Source organism: Carya illinoinensis, chromosome 11 (assembly GCF_018687715.1).
Source record: "Carya illinoinensis cultivar Pawnee chromosome 11, C.illinoinensisPawnee_v1, whole genome shotgun sequence".
Taxonomy (NCBI): domain Eukaryota; kingdom Viridiplantae; phylum Streptophyta; class Magnoliopsida; order Fagales; family Juglandaceae; genus Carya; species Carya illinoinensis.
Window position 1 is genome coordinate 20,125,150 of NC_056762.1, and position 14,045 is coordinate 20,139,194.

General features: G+C 36.9%; 1 pseudogene; it reads right to left on the reverse strand.

Annotated features, from left to right (window-relative positions):
* Positions 1 to 1,100: 1,100 nt before the first annotated feature.
* LOC122282280 lies at positions 1,101 to 13,923 on the reverse strand (annotated as a pseudogene).
* Between the last annotated feature and the right edge of the window lie 122 nt (positions 13,924 to 14,045).

The window sequence follows — 14,045 nt, forward strand, 5'->3', positions numbered from 1 at the left end:
TTTACTTATATATAACAAAACTTTATTACGAACTCTGGAATGATGGCGTGCGCCTTGAATTTTGGGAGGGACAAAAAAGGCAGGAAGAAAGTGAGGAGTGAGCTCACAATGTGAAATTGCCTTGAATTTGATGAGATCATAAACCATCCTAAATGTTACATCCGTAGGATTAATTAAGAGGGAATAAGACAGGAAAAAGAAAAGCTTGTTTGTAACCTGGTGGATCCCCACACCTTACAAACAGCTTTTCACCATCCACCAGTTACAAACTGCTTTTCTTTTCTTTTTTTCCTAACTTGTTAGGAAAAAAAAACCCACAACAAGTTAAAAAAACAAAAAAGAAAAGCAGAAATTAGGAAAAAAAAACCCACAACACTTTTTTGTTTTCTTAACTTGTTGTGGACCCACTAACAAGTTAGAAAAACAAAAAAAAGAAAAGAAAAGAAAAGCAGTTTGTAACCTGGTGGAGGGTGAAAAGCTGTTTGTAAGGTGTGGGGATCCACCAGGTTACAAACAAGCTTTTCTTTTTCCTGTCTTATTCCCTCTTAATTCAAGGCGCGTGGATGAGGAGACCGTGCGCGTACTGCTGATGAGAATCACCTATAAATAAATAATAAACCTAAAACGTTTCTATTCTTACGCAGTTATACGTATTACAAGTGGTTGCTACTTGCTATTCTTCTGTTCGACTACCCCCCGGCGACCTTTCCCCCACCCTTCTCCGGTGCACTTTTCCCAGTTCAGGCTCATCCGCTTGTTCAAGCTCCCCTTCCTCTCATTCTAGAAGTACATTTCCTGTTGAGTGTTGAGAACGTAGCAGAATCAGTTGCCTCATGGATCTGCGCTATTTGGTTCCGCCTTTCATAAGCCTATATCTCCTCTTATCCCAAGACAAACCTTCGCCCCAAGATCATGTCAATTTAGAATCTGGTATCCTCTACCATCATCCCTTTTCTCTCTTCTTTCTTGCCATTTTCACATTCCTCTTTCTTTTTATCTCTGTCAATCTCCCCATCACTCTAGAGCCAATTCAGTTGCGGGGGGGAGGTTTCTCTGTAGTGTTGACAGTTTCCATAGTAGCCTCAATAATTTTCCCGGCATCACTCTTCTGGCTCATCTTTCTCATGCTCATCATCGCGTCTCCACTTTTGGATGGGTTCAAGAGCTGCATCTGTTGGTTTTATAATACCCTCCGACAGATTCCTACCCTCTTTATCCACTGTACCATCCAGCACCCAGGAGAACCAGAAGCAGCACCTCTTCAAGCTGAACTTGAGCTTGCTGAAATTGTATAGACAGACGTGTAAGGCAGAACACGAGGCGCTGTCTTAGGAAGGCATAGCAGGTTGACCAAAGGTGCATGGCTTTAGGAAGGCAGAGGAGGATCACCAAAGGAGCTCTCTTTTGGGTTACTACTTTTTATTATTATTATTTAGAATCTTGCTCATCTGTTGATTTGATCGCTGTAACTTTATGAACCTACTGAAATAATGCAAAGATTTTAACATTTTATTTATTATGGAATGTCATTTGTACATTTTTCAGGTAGTTTTTCGGTTAGTTTAGTTACTCAATTCCTCTTAATTTACCTCAATTTATTTTATTTAATTATTATAATTTTTTTAAATTTTAAAATAATAATAATATTAAAAAATAATATTTTATATCTTTTAACTTTTATCACGATTCAATCCAATTTAATTCTGAGACAATTTTTATTTGCTGTACTTAACATGCTATGTGATTGAGTGAAATTAGTCAGAAATTTGTGGTCCAGTCCTTAATTTTTTCCATTTTTATAAAATTTGCCGGTCATTTGTGTAAGATTCTCTTTTTTATTTGAATTTTTTAAAAAAATGGGGGTCGGAAAACCCGATCAATTTATGTTTGAAAATTCGGTTAAATAACCACTCCTGGTCGGGTCAAAATTATCCGGTTCGGGTCGGCTGAGCATTACATAGAGGAAGGGTGGAGGGAGAGGTAGAGCTGGGCAATATGGTTGGGAAGGGTGAGGATCGAACTTGTTAGAGAAGCTGTGAGCACAGGATATCGGCTTCCAACTTTTCAGGCGATCTAATCCGACACCGAAAGATCAAAGACTCCTCTCCCGAGACTTCGCCCTTTTTCTTGGTTTCATATTGGGTATATTCGAGCCTCTCTCTCTCTCTCTCTCGCGATGCTGTTGTGTTTGGTTGCCGGGAAATATATGGGAAATTTTGTGGAATCAAGCTTGAGAGATATTTATTTATTTATTTTGCTTAAATATATAAAGCCCTAGCTAGTTGACTATTTGTTTAGATATTTTGTCATTGCTTGGGAGTCTTTCTGTTGTTTTTTGGTGTCTTGAGTTCAAAATTATGCGGTACATGAACTCATAAAAGACAGAAATTTGGAGTTTCAAATATATGATTGTTTTCTCCTGTGTTCGTGCTTCTGGAAAATGGGTTTGCTTATTTGGATGTTTCTGACTTATATCTATTTCTATTTATTTATTCTATTAATAAAAGAGCCTATTTTCTCCAAATTTCGTTTTCCTTCGTCATCCCCTCTCTCGTAATCCCTCGTCCACTTTCTCCCACTCCCATCTCTCTCTATCGCTCTCGTTCTCAGGCAAGCTAGCTCTCTTCTTTTCGATTTGTTTGTTTGATTTATTTCACTTTGAATGTAAGATCCTCTTGGATGCGGAGAAATTGCTCAGGAAAAAAAGTAAAGCTTTGAACTTCAAATTTGGAATAGAGTATTGGCATTGGATTGGGTATCTCAATCTTCAAAATTTGACTAATATGTAACTTTTTAAGTTTTAGCTAATGATTCAATCCTTGAAATCTACATTCAATTAGCTATTACATTCTCTATAATAATAAAATATTATTATTTTTATTATTTATATTTCTTTAATTAATTTTTTATTTTTTTAAATACTTTTTTATTTTATTTTCATAATCTCCAATAACCTCCAATAGTCATATTCATTTTCATTTTCACAATCCAACAATCTATAAAATAAAAATCTCTAGTTGACAGTTTTTATAGATGTTAACAAAAAATTGTAGTGCCTGGCAGTACATTCATGTATAATTGTACACTGCCTGCTATAATTTGATAATGCACATGCTAATGGTCATTTGCCAACCGATATTTCTATATAGTTTTTATACACATTCACAATCTCATATGCATAAATCACATGATCAAACCCTACATCAGCATATAGATGAACTAGGCAAAAAAAAAAAAAAAAAGAAACAGGTTGCAGTACATAGGTAATGTGGCCAAGCATAGAACCCATATTGTCTTTTATGGATGCAGTACAGGTGCAGTATAGATTTGAACTCATAAGACTAGGATAGAGGGTGCAAATGATAGGAATCCTCTAGACACAGAAGAGGCATAGGCATCGCCTCACAATTTAATCCAGATTTGTGCTGGGATGCTTTGATTTTCACAGGAAACTGAAACAACTTATAAACTGCATTTAACAGAATATTGTTGCCAAGATCCTGCACATGACAATGATGCAAAAGTTATTTCCCGTGCATTAGCAATAACTTGGTGTAAAATTAAGGCATGACCATCACAGTATGTTTTCAGGTGCTGGGAGATACAAACCAACAACACGCCGTAGAAATCCTCTGTGTGACTGATGAGCATCACACATGAAAATATTGTTGGAAACGAAGTACACATTAGAACCCATGTCTAACAAATTTTCTATCTTCTCACAACCCTCCTTAGAACCAGTCTATTATGAAAACATACCAGGATCTGTAGCAAGATGCTAGCTGAAAACATAAAAGCAAGCCCAGCAAGTCTGTATGGGGGAGGAAAACAATAAGTTTATTTAACTAAAGCTGCAGACGGAGCAGAGATCACAAGAGTTAACATTTCCAACGTGTATAGAACATAAATATTTGGCAATCCCTGCATATCCATGCACCGCAAGAAGAAATTATTAGAGCCATAACAATAGATGCATACCAAAATATAATTAGTACCGGAAAAATTATTAGGAAAGATTGTGTTAGCAACTTGTATCGAAACTCAAATTCGTTAACTATCTCAATCTACATTAGCCTCTCATACTTTCACTGTCCAGATCCCATATGTATAATTTTAGAAAGGATTAGTGCTTGAAACTCAGATCATATTCTTTTGGGGTGATAATTTGCGGCAAAACCAAATGTTGTACAATTTTTATAAATTGAAACAATAAAAAAGTAGTACAACGAATCGAAATAAGAGGAAAAAAGGGATAGTTGGAGTAGGAATCGTACCTTCAAAGGACATCGCCATAGTTGGAAGGGGGTAGCTCTTGTATTTACCGAGAGAGGAAAGAGGGAGCGTGAAGAGGAATACGAAAGCGTAAAAAGTTCTCAACTTCTCATTTCTCAGGAGGCCACCAATCCAAAGGTTGCACAAACAAAATCATCATCAATCCATTCCCGGTGTGTTTGGGTGTTGAGATACTCTCAACACTTTTCAACATATTTTACTACTATTAATTATTTTTCACCAATTTTTTATTACTATTTATTACTTTTCACCTACTTTTTCACTACTATTTACAACATACCTCAACACTTCTTAACACCCAAACCCAACGATGGGTTTTTTATACAGTCCAAGTCGAGTCTCACAGGAAAAACATTCTATGTTCTTTCCATCCAAAATTTATCGATCTAGCTTACAAAAAAATTCGGAAGCTAATGGAAAGTCAAAACCCAGAAACGGAATCAATGGGTTTCGGATCTTACCGTGTTATTGGTATATGATTTGGAGAGAGGCTTTGAGCAGCTGCTGTAAAGGAGATGGTCGTGCGAAGAAGGATATGTGCAGGAAAAGGAAAAGGAAAAGGGAAAGAAGAAGATGTTTGTGCAAAGAAGCAGATGTGCAGGAAAAAAAGGAGAAGGAATCGTGCGAAGGAGATGGTCGCGGGAAGGAAAAGGAAATCAGGCGTGAGATAGACTAATGGGAAGGAAAAGAGAAACGACCATGGGATAAGAAATAATAAAATATTTGTATGAAGAAGCTACAGTACATTTCATAAATGTGGGATGAATTTACTGTAGCTAAAATTTCAGATGAAATGTGTTTAGCTAATTCAATGTGGGTTCAATTTAGTGAATATTCTCTAAAATATGAAAAGCATTGGCATTTAGCTAATCCAATGCTAGTGCTCTAAGTGGTCGTGTTTGATTTTCCTTCTGTGAGATTCAAAGGTCTTATTTCTTTCTATTTTTTTCACGGGATTTCTTCGCGACCATCTTGGGTTTTGACTAGCAGACACTCTCTTTAGTTGTCCAGCTTCTTGCTTATAATTTCTCTCTCGTTGTTTAAAAGCAGAATTCTTTTAGTTTATGTGGGTATTGCTATATTACTTGGATTTTAGGACGTCAGTTCCATGTAGATTCTAGACAGTGGCGGAGTCAGGAATTTACTCTAGTGGGGGCCAAACAAAACTAGAACAATATACATAAAATATTTTTTGTTCTACTTTTATACATTTTTTTTTACAGTATATAATAATCTGATAGGAAGATTTACAATAAAAATAAAATACGTTTAATATAAATTATGTATTAAAAAAGTATTTGATATGTCAAGACAATATATCATTGAAATAATATAAAGACATTTATACAAATATATTAAACAAAAGAAATATAGAGTCTAAAATTGTAACTTGTGTTCTTTTAAACAAATAAAATCATCAAGTATTGAATCTAAATCAAAATTCTTAGTTATTTCTCTTTCACTATAGACAAGTAAATTATTTGCTAATAATTCATCTTCAATCTTGTTGCGAAGCCTTGTTTTAACAATCTTTATAGTTGAAAATGTTCGTTCACTGGTTGTTGTAGACACTGAAAAAGTCAAAATTAGATGAATCAATCTATCAATAAGATAATATGTCTTTGATTTCTCTGTCTCTACCAATCTTTGATATAAATCTGCAATGGATCTTAAATCTTGAAACTTCAGATTGCTAAACACATAACAGTCGAGCGGGTAAAATGTCTGTTTCTTTTCTTTGTTTTGATGTTGGAAAATGGAGAAAACAAAATGTGAAGGACGAGATGTGTTGTGCCGTGTGCGAAAGAAATGCCAGTCTGTAAATGGCAGATTGCCGTAAGCCATAACTTGGAGATTGAAATGCTTTAGAAAATGGAAAGAGATTAGAAATACTATTGGTTATAGTTAGAATTTTTTTTTAATAATAAAAATATGTATTTTATTTATTTCATTTTTATATCAGATTAAATTTTATGGAGGGGCTAATGCATGATAAATTAATATTATTTTATTAAATAAAAAAATTAACGTATATATATTTTTTCAAATTTCTTGCGCCCCCCCCGCCCCAACGTGGCTCCGCCACTAATTCTAGATTAATTTCAATATTTACTTCCAAAGAATTTGGGTTTTTGAAGGCACTTGAACACTGGTTTTAAGCGTGTTTTGCACTTGACTTTGTTATTGCACTCCACAAAGTACATTTGTATACATGGTTGCTGAGTCAAATAATTATATATATATTGCATTTTGAAATAGAAGAATGTTGGGTGTGATAGTGCACCTAAGCTATAATAAATGGTTAAGTAACGTTGTTTGAGTTTTTGTTACAGGCTGGTTCACGATGACAGAACTTTCTAAGGTCATTCATGTTTGCAATGTGGGGCATGAGATATCTGAAGTATGCTCTCAGTCTATTCTTCTGGTTATCTTCTTTGATACTAGAAATAAGTTAAATTTCTCAAGTTAATTCTGAGAAAGTGGTAGGATCTACTTTCAATCTTTGGATTTGAAAGGATTTTAAATTTTTGGTTTTTGCATGATATGCTTGTGATCCGTTGGTTTTTGTGGTTTTTGTGATCTGATGGTTTTTTGGGTTTTAGTGATCTGGCTTGCAATTAGTAGAAATTGGAAATTAAATTTAGAAACTAGGTCAAAGATTGCACTAGCAGTTAAATTATCAGCCAAAAATCCCTCCATTGCTTGGGGGATGCGGGACCCCACCTTTGGGAAAAAAGATTAGCCACGATGCTTATTTCTGTGTGTACCTAAATTGTGGATTTGTAGGAGAATTTTTGCAGATTGAGTGTTTGATGCTTTTTTTTCCTTGTGGGACATATATTTTCCATTCTTTCTTTCTCATCCTTATTAACTTGTGCAGATTGTCAAAGAACATGGTGGTATCATGATATTTATTCAAGTTTCTTGCTTAGGGGCATCTCCATCGTCTCCATCTAGATTGAGTTGTGTCATTTAGTGACACTGACTAGCTCATTTTTAGTTTATGTTGCTTTATATGTGTGGGATTGTTGGCCTTTAGCAACCCTTATTTAGAATATCCGTAAGTGACTGAGTTATCAAACATGAAAAGTTTGTACTGAGCATCTTGACGTGTCATGATGTACAAGTAACCCTTCTTTTGTGCTATTTTCCAATCAGCCGTTATTAAACTTTTTTGCTGCCATATATTTTGATGCATGGGCAATCTTTCTGTTTCTGATTGTGTGTGCTTATTATTTGGTCTTAGATGCAGGAGTGGGTTACCATGTGTTTTATATGCTAACTTTCTTAATTACTTGATGAGCATAAATGTTTTTTTTTTTCAGGCCCCTGCAAGAGTTTTCATATAATTAAATTCTAGATCTCCTTCATAAAGAGAAGGTACGATGGACTTCGGCAGTAATTTTTTTTAACTCTTTTGCTTAAAATAAGAAAATGAAAAATTTATGTAAAAAGTGCTTCCTTTGTATTGTTGAAGCGTTGGATTATTGCAGCATTGAGGGACATCCACTTTACGATGATTTAAATGCTTACAGGGTTCTCTTTCATGAGGTATGTTGTTTTTTTTTTTTGCATGTACTAATGCTATTTAGTTATTCAATATCGTTTGGTGTTTCCAATGATGATCAATGGAGGCTGGATAATTGTGAAACTAAAGACAGAAAGCTTTAATTGATTAAGAAATCAAGGAAAAATGGTTGAAAACTTGAAGAACCTTAGATAGAAAATAACTGCTGGTAATGTTTAAACCTTCTGTGAATACTGAATATGATAATTTGGAGCGGCTTTCACAGCTTTATGGTGAACAAAAGAAAAAACGGATAATAAGAAGTGATCTATTGTTGTGGTTTTGTGGAGCCATGATTGTAGTTTATGAAACTTTGTGATTGTGTTGTGTAGATGTATAAATGATATAGACAGGTTTTATGTATTGAATATGTAGGTTTCACTAAACTATAAAGAATTGATATAGTGATTGGAAACTTGCCATCAAGAGTATGTGTGTTTGTGGGGGGCTTGTGATTTTGGAATGAGTATGTATTACCAAGAGGCTTATAGATTGAATAGAATGTTTGTAAATGTTTATATTGACAGGTTATATATTGAGTATATTGGATGTGCTATGCATGAACAATGGTTGTGTGATGGATTTGGGTTGAGCTCAAGTGATATATGGATTGGGTATGAGTATGTGTATCGATTTCAAGAGCATTTTTAGATTTTGTGATATGTGAATTTGGTTTATGATTATACGGTTGTGTTATTTATTGTGTTGAACTCAAGTGTTAGATGGATAAAATATCTACATTTGTGTTGGATGGGCAGCAAGCATGTTGATATGTCTTACAATTTGAGTTATGTATATGGGAGTGTGAAGTGGAATGATGTGAATTGGTACTAAATATTGAAGTGATATGTTGGTTGTTGGTGTGTATGAAGCTTGAAAGAACATTTGTAGGTTGATATTAACAGTTGGACAGACTATGTTGAAAGTGGTTTTATTGCATTTCATGGTTATGTTGGTTGTTGTGTATTGAATTTTAATGGATGGTGGATTTAAATTTATGTGTGTATATTGATTGGTATGTTACAGTTGGACATGTTATGTGTATACCTCGTTCAGGTGATGATGTGAACCCCAATCGACTCGCTTTGAGACCCAACAACAATATTGGAAAAACAAACCCAAGAACGCCAAACTGAAGTCTATGGATGGAGAATTTAGACCCGTTGAGAACTCGTTTCAAGAACCTAGATTATATCAAAATCTAGACCCGTTGAAATCCCGTCTCAAGAACCCAAATTACGAGGAGGAACGCCACAAAGGTTGTGATTTACCTTTGATAAGTTCAAGAGTTCAATTAAGAACAAGAGGAGAAAACTCACTCACAATTAAAATTCAAAATAAAATAATGTCTGCCTTGAAATGGCTGATTACATCCTTTAAATACCCTCCCCAAAACATGATAAAACCCTAGACTAAAATTTGAGACCCTTTCTCTCAAAAATGCCCTTTGTGAACAGTAGCCGCGTGTACTGTAGCGTGAACAGTGTCATGCTATAGTACTTCTAAACCCTAGTTCAAATAAGTAAGACATATGTGGGTTAAGCATCCTCAAGCCCACTTATTCAAAACTAATAATAAAAATCCTTTAAACAAATTGAAAGCCTTAATATCTAAAGGCCATATTTCTAAGTCAAGTCTTCCACAGCTTGGATCAAGTGGATCAAAGCTGGTTCTTCTTCTTTCAAGCCCCTCTTGAGTGTTGGGCTCTTGCTAGCTTCTTCCCAAGTGGTTTGTACTAATCCTTGCATTGCTTCCTTGATCTTCTTGGCTCTCGATCTTGTAATTGGCCCATCTGGAACTTGCAAAGGATCTTTAAGAGTAGGCCTGCCTTGGTTCCCATCATTCTCCCTCTCCTCAAAAGGATTCGACCTCGAATCTTCACCTACGTCAAAAGGAGAAAGATCAAAAACATTGAAGGTAGCAGACACATTATACTCACCTGGGAGATCCACTTTATAGGCATTGTCATTAATTTTCTCAAGGATTTGGAAAGGTCCATCTCCTTGAGGATGCAACTTAGTCCTCCGATGAGCTGGGAATCTTTCTTTGCGCATGTGAACCCAAACCCAATCTCCAGGTTCAAAGATGACACGCCTTCGCCCTTTATTGGCTTGGGAAGCAACTCTTTCATTCTTTTATGCAATTTGAAGCTGTACCCTCTCATGGAGTGACTTCACCAACTCCGCCTTCTTTTGTCCATCCAAGCTACTCTTGCCATCAACCGGTAAAGGCATCAAATCTAAAGGGGTAAGTGGATTGAATCCATAAACAATTTCAAAAGGAGAATATGAAGTAGTAGTATGCATGGTCCTATTATATGCAAACTCTATGAATGGCAAACAATCCTCCCAAGTTTTTAAATTCTTATGAACAACAGTGCGTAAAAGCTGAGTTAAGGTCCTATTAACTACTTCAGTTTGACCATCAGTCTGCGGATGACAAGTAGTGGAAAATAAGAGCTTGGTACCCAATTTCCCCCACAACACCTTCCAAAAGTAGCTAAGGAATTTAACATCCCTATCAGAAACAATACTCCTGGGAACACCATGGAGTCGCACTATCTCCCTGAAAAACAAGTCAGCTATGTTTGTGGCATCATCTGTTTTATGGCATGGAATGAAATGTGCCATTTTACTAAATCTATCCACAACCACAAAAATAGAATCTCTACCCCTTTTGGTCCTAGGTAGCCCCAAAACAAAGTCCATAGATATGTCGACCCATGGTTCACTAGGAACGGGTAAGGGTGTATACAACCCATGTGGCAACACTTTAGATTTGGCCTTCCTACATGTAATGCACCTGCCACAAATGCGAGTGACATCTCTCTTCATCTTAGGCCAAAAGAAATGTTCATGCAAAATCTCCAAAGTCTTCTTGACACCAAAGTGTCCCATTAATCTACCACCATGTGCCTCACGCACTAGTAATTCACGCATAGAACAACCTGGCACACAAAGTTTGTTTTCTTTAAACAAGTAATCCTCATGCTTGTAAAACTTACCAAATGCCACCTTATCACATGCTACGTACACATTAGAGAAGTCAGCGTCATCGGCATATAGGTCTTTCACATATTCAAACCCAAGCATCTTAGCACTCATAGAAGTAAGAAGTACATACCTTCGAGATAAAGCATCAGCAACAATGTTCTCCTTACCTTACTTGTAACAGATGACATATGGAAATGTCTCAATGTATTCCATCCAACGAGCATGCCTTTTATTCAACTTACCTTGACCCTTGAGATGTTTTAATGATTCATGATCGGTGTGGATCACAAATTCCCTAGGCCATAGATAGTGCTGCCAAGTCTCCAATGCACGAACAAGAGCATAAAGCTCTTTGTCATAAATAGGGTACTTGAGTGAGGCCCCACTTAACTTTTCACTGAAGAAAGCTATGGGCCGCCTATCCTGCATCAAAACAGCTCCAATCCCTATACCTGAGGCATCACATTCAATCTCAAAAGCTTTGTTAAAATCAGGTAATGCTAGCACAGGTGCAGAGCACAACCTTTCTTTAATGGTGGCAAAAGCATTCTCTTGAGTAGCCCCCCAATGAAACCCAACATTCTTTTTAATGACTTCAGTGAGTGGTGCAGCAATGGTGCTAAAATCTTTAACAAAACGCCGATAAAAACTAGCTAAACCATGAAAGCTTCTTACCTCAGTGATACTCTTTGGCGTTGGCCACTCCTTGATGGCCTTGACTTTCTCTTCATCCACCTCAATACCCTTTGTACTAACAACATATTCAAGAAAAACAACTCTTTCCATGCAAAAGGTACATTTCTTGAAATTAGCATACAACTTTTCACATCTCAACACATCAAACACATATCTCAAATGCTCAATATGCTCATTTAAGTCCTTGCTGTACACTAGGATATCATCAAAATACACAACCACAAACTTGCCAATGAATGCACGTAGGACATGGTTCATCAATCTCATGAAAGTACTGGGCGCATTTGTAAGTCCAAATGGCATAACCAACCATTCATAAAGGCCATACTTAGTCTTAAAAGCAGTTTTCCATTCATCACCCTCTTTCATTCTAATTTAATGGTACCTACTTTTAAGATCAATTTTACTAAAAATATAAGAGCCATGCAATTCATCAAGCATATCATCTAATCTAGGAATGGGATGCTGATACTTTACCGTAATATTGTTGACCGCCCTGCAATCAACACACATTCTCCACGTCCCATTCTTCTTTGGCACTAATAGCACTGGTACTGCACATGGGCTCATGCTCTCCCTCACGTACCCCTTGCTCATCAAGTCCTCAACTTGCCTCTGAAGTTCCTTTGTCTCCTCTAGATTACTCCTATAGGCTGGTCGGTTTGGAATAGCAGCTCCAGGTACAAAATCAATCTGATGCTCAATGCCTCTAATGGGTGGCAACTCATTAGGCATCTCCTCTGGGAATACATCATCAAACTCCTGCAACAAGGAAATAGCCAAACTAGGAAGAGACTGGTGAGTGTCATCAAGAGTAAGATAAGACTCTTTATAGACAAGAAAAATCATAGGGCGATCTGCGAAGAAAGCCCTCTTAACCTCACTCTCTCTGGCATAGAAACTCACTTTTGTCTTTCCTTTTCTCTCTGCAGACTCTCTTTCTTTTTTCTCTCGTGGCTCTACTCTTTTTTCTCTACTCTCAACCACATCTCTACTTTCTTTTTCACTCTTTTTGTTGTGCTCATTTTCACTATCACTCTTTCTTTTCTGCTCAATCTCTTTTTCACTCATTCTTTTTTGATCACTCTCATTTTCACTCTTTCTTTTTTGATCACTCTCATTTTCACTCTTTCTTTTCTGAGCAACCTCACTTTTCAGTTTCAATTGGTCTTCATAGACCTGGCTTGGAGTTAAAGGAGCAAGCTTGATTGTTTTACCCTCCTTTACAAAACTGTACATATTTTTGAACCCATCATGTGTCACCCTCCTATCATATTGCCACGGCCTCCCCAACAAAATATGGCCAGCATGCATAGGCACAACATCACAAATCACCTCATCCTGATACATTCCAATTGAAAAAGGAACTAACACTTGTCTATCTACCCTAACTTCCCCACAATCATTCAACCACTGCAATTTGTATGGTCTAGAGTGTTTTAAGGTTGGTAAATTCAATTTCTCAGCCAAAATAGTGCTAGCCACATTAGTACAACTCCCTCCATCAATAATCATACTACATACTTTGCTGTTGACGTGACATCTAGTATGGAAAATGTTCTCTCTCTGTTGCTCGGCATCATCCACCTTAATGTGTGTGTTGAGAGCACGCCTAGCAACAAGAGACTCACTCACAACATATATCACTCCTTCGTCATCACTAGCATCAACCAACTTGGGCACTCCATCACGATCATCCTCACTCTCAGTCATCACCTCCCCATTGTCACGCATAATCATCACTCGCCTATTTGGACATTGAGAAGCAATGTGCCCTGAACCCAAACACTTAAAACATTTAATATCTCTATTCCTTGAAGGTTGAGATTCTACCTTGGCTTTGCTGATAGGTCCCTCATCTTTGCCCTTAGGTGGTTCGATCTTTCTCTTTGCTTCAGCAGGATCATTCCTATCCCACTTTGATTTCCAAGTAGTGCTAGGAACCGAAGTGTACCTTGCTGTCCCTTTTCTCTTTAATTGCCTCTCCACCTTCATAGCCATGTGCACCATGTCCTCTATCTCCACATAATGTTGCAATTCAACCACATTGGCTATATCTCTATTCAAACCACTCAAAAATCTAGCCATGGTGGCCTCCCGGTCCTCCTCTACTTTAGCTCGAATCATAGCCACCTCCATCTCCTTATGGTAATCCTCCACACTCCTAGACCCCTGTGTAAGATTTTTGAGCTTTTGATAAAGGTCCCTATAGTAGTGACTAGGTACAAATCTCTGCCTCATGAGAGCTTTCAACTCTCCCCATGTCTCTATAGGCCTCTCATGATTCCTCCTCCTAGTGGTCACTAATTGATCCCACCAAATAATTGCATAATCAGTGAATTCAATTACTGCCAACTTTATTTTCTTCTCCTCAGAGTAATTATGACAATCAAATACCAAATCTATTTTTTTCTCCCACTCTAGATAAACCTCTGGGTCAGTTCTACCTTGGAAAGATGGTATTGTCAATTTGATGCTCCCCAAGTCTCTATCGA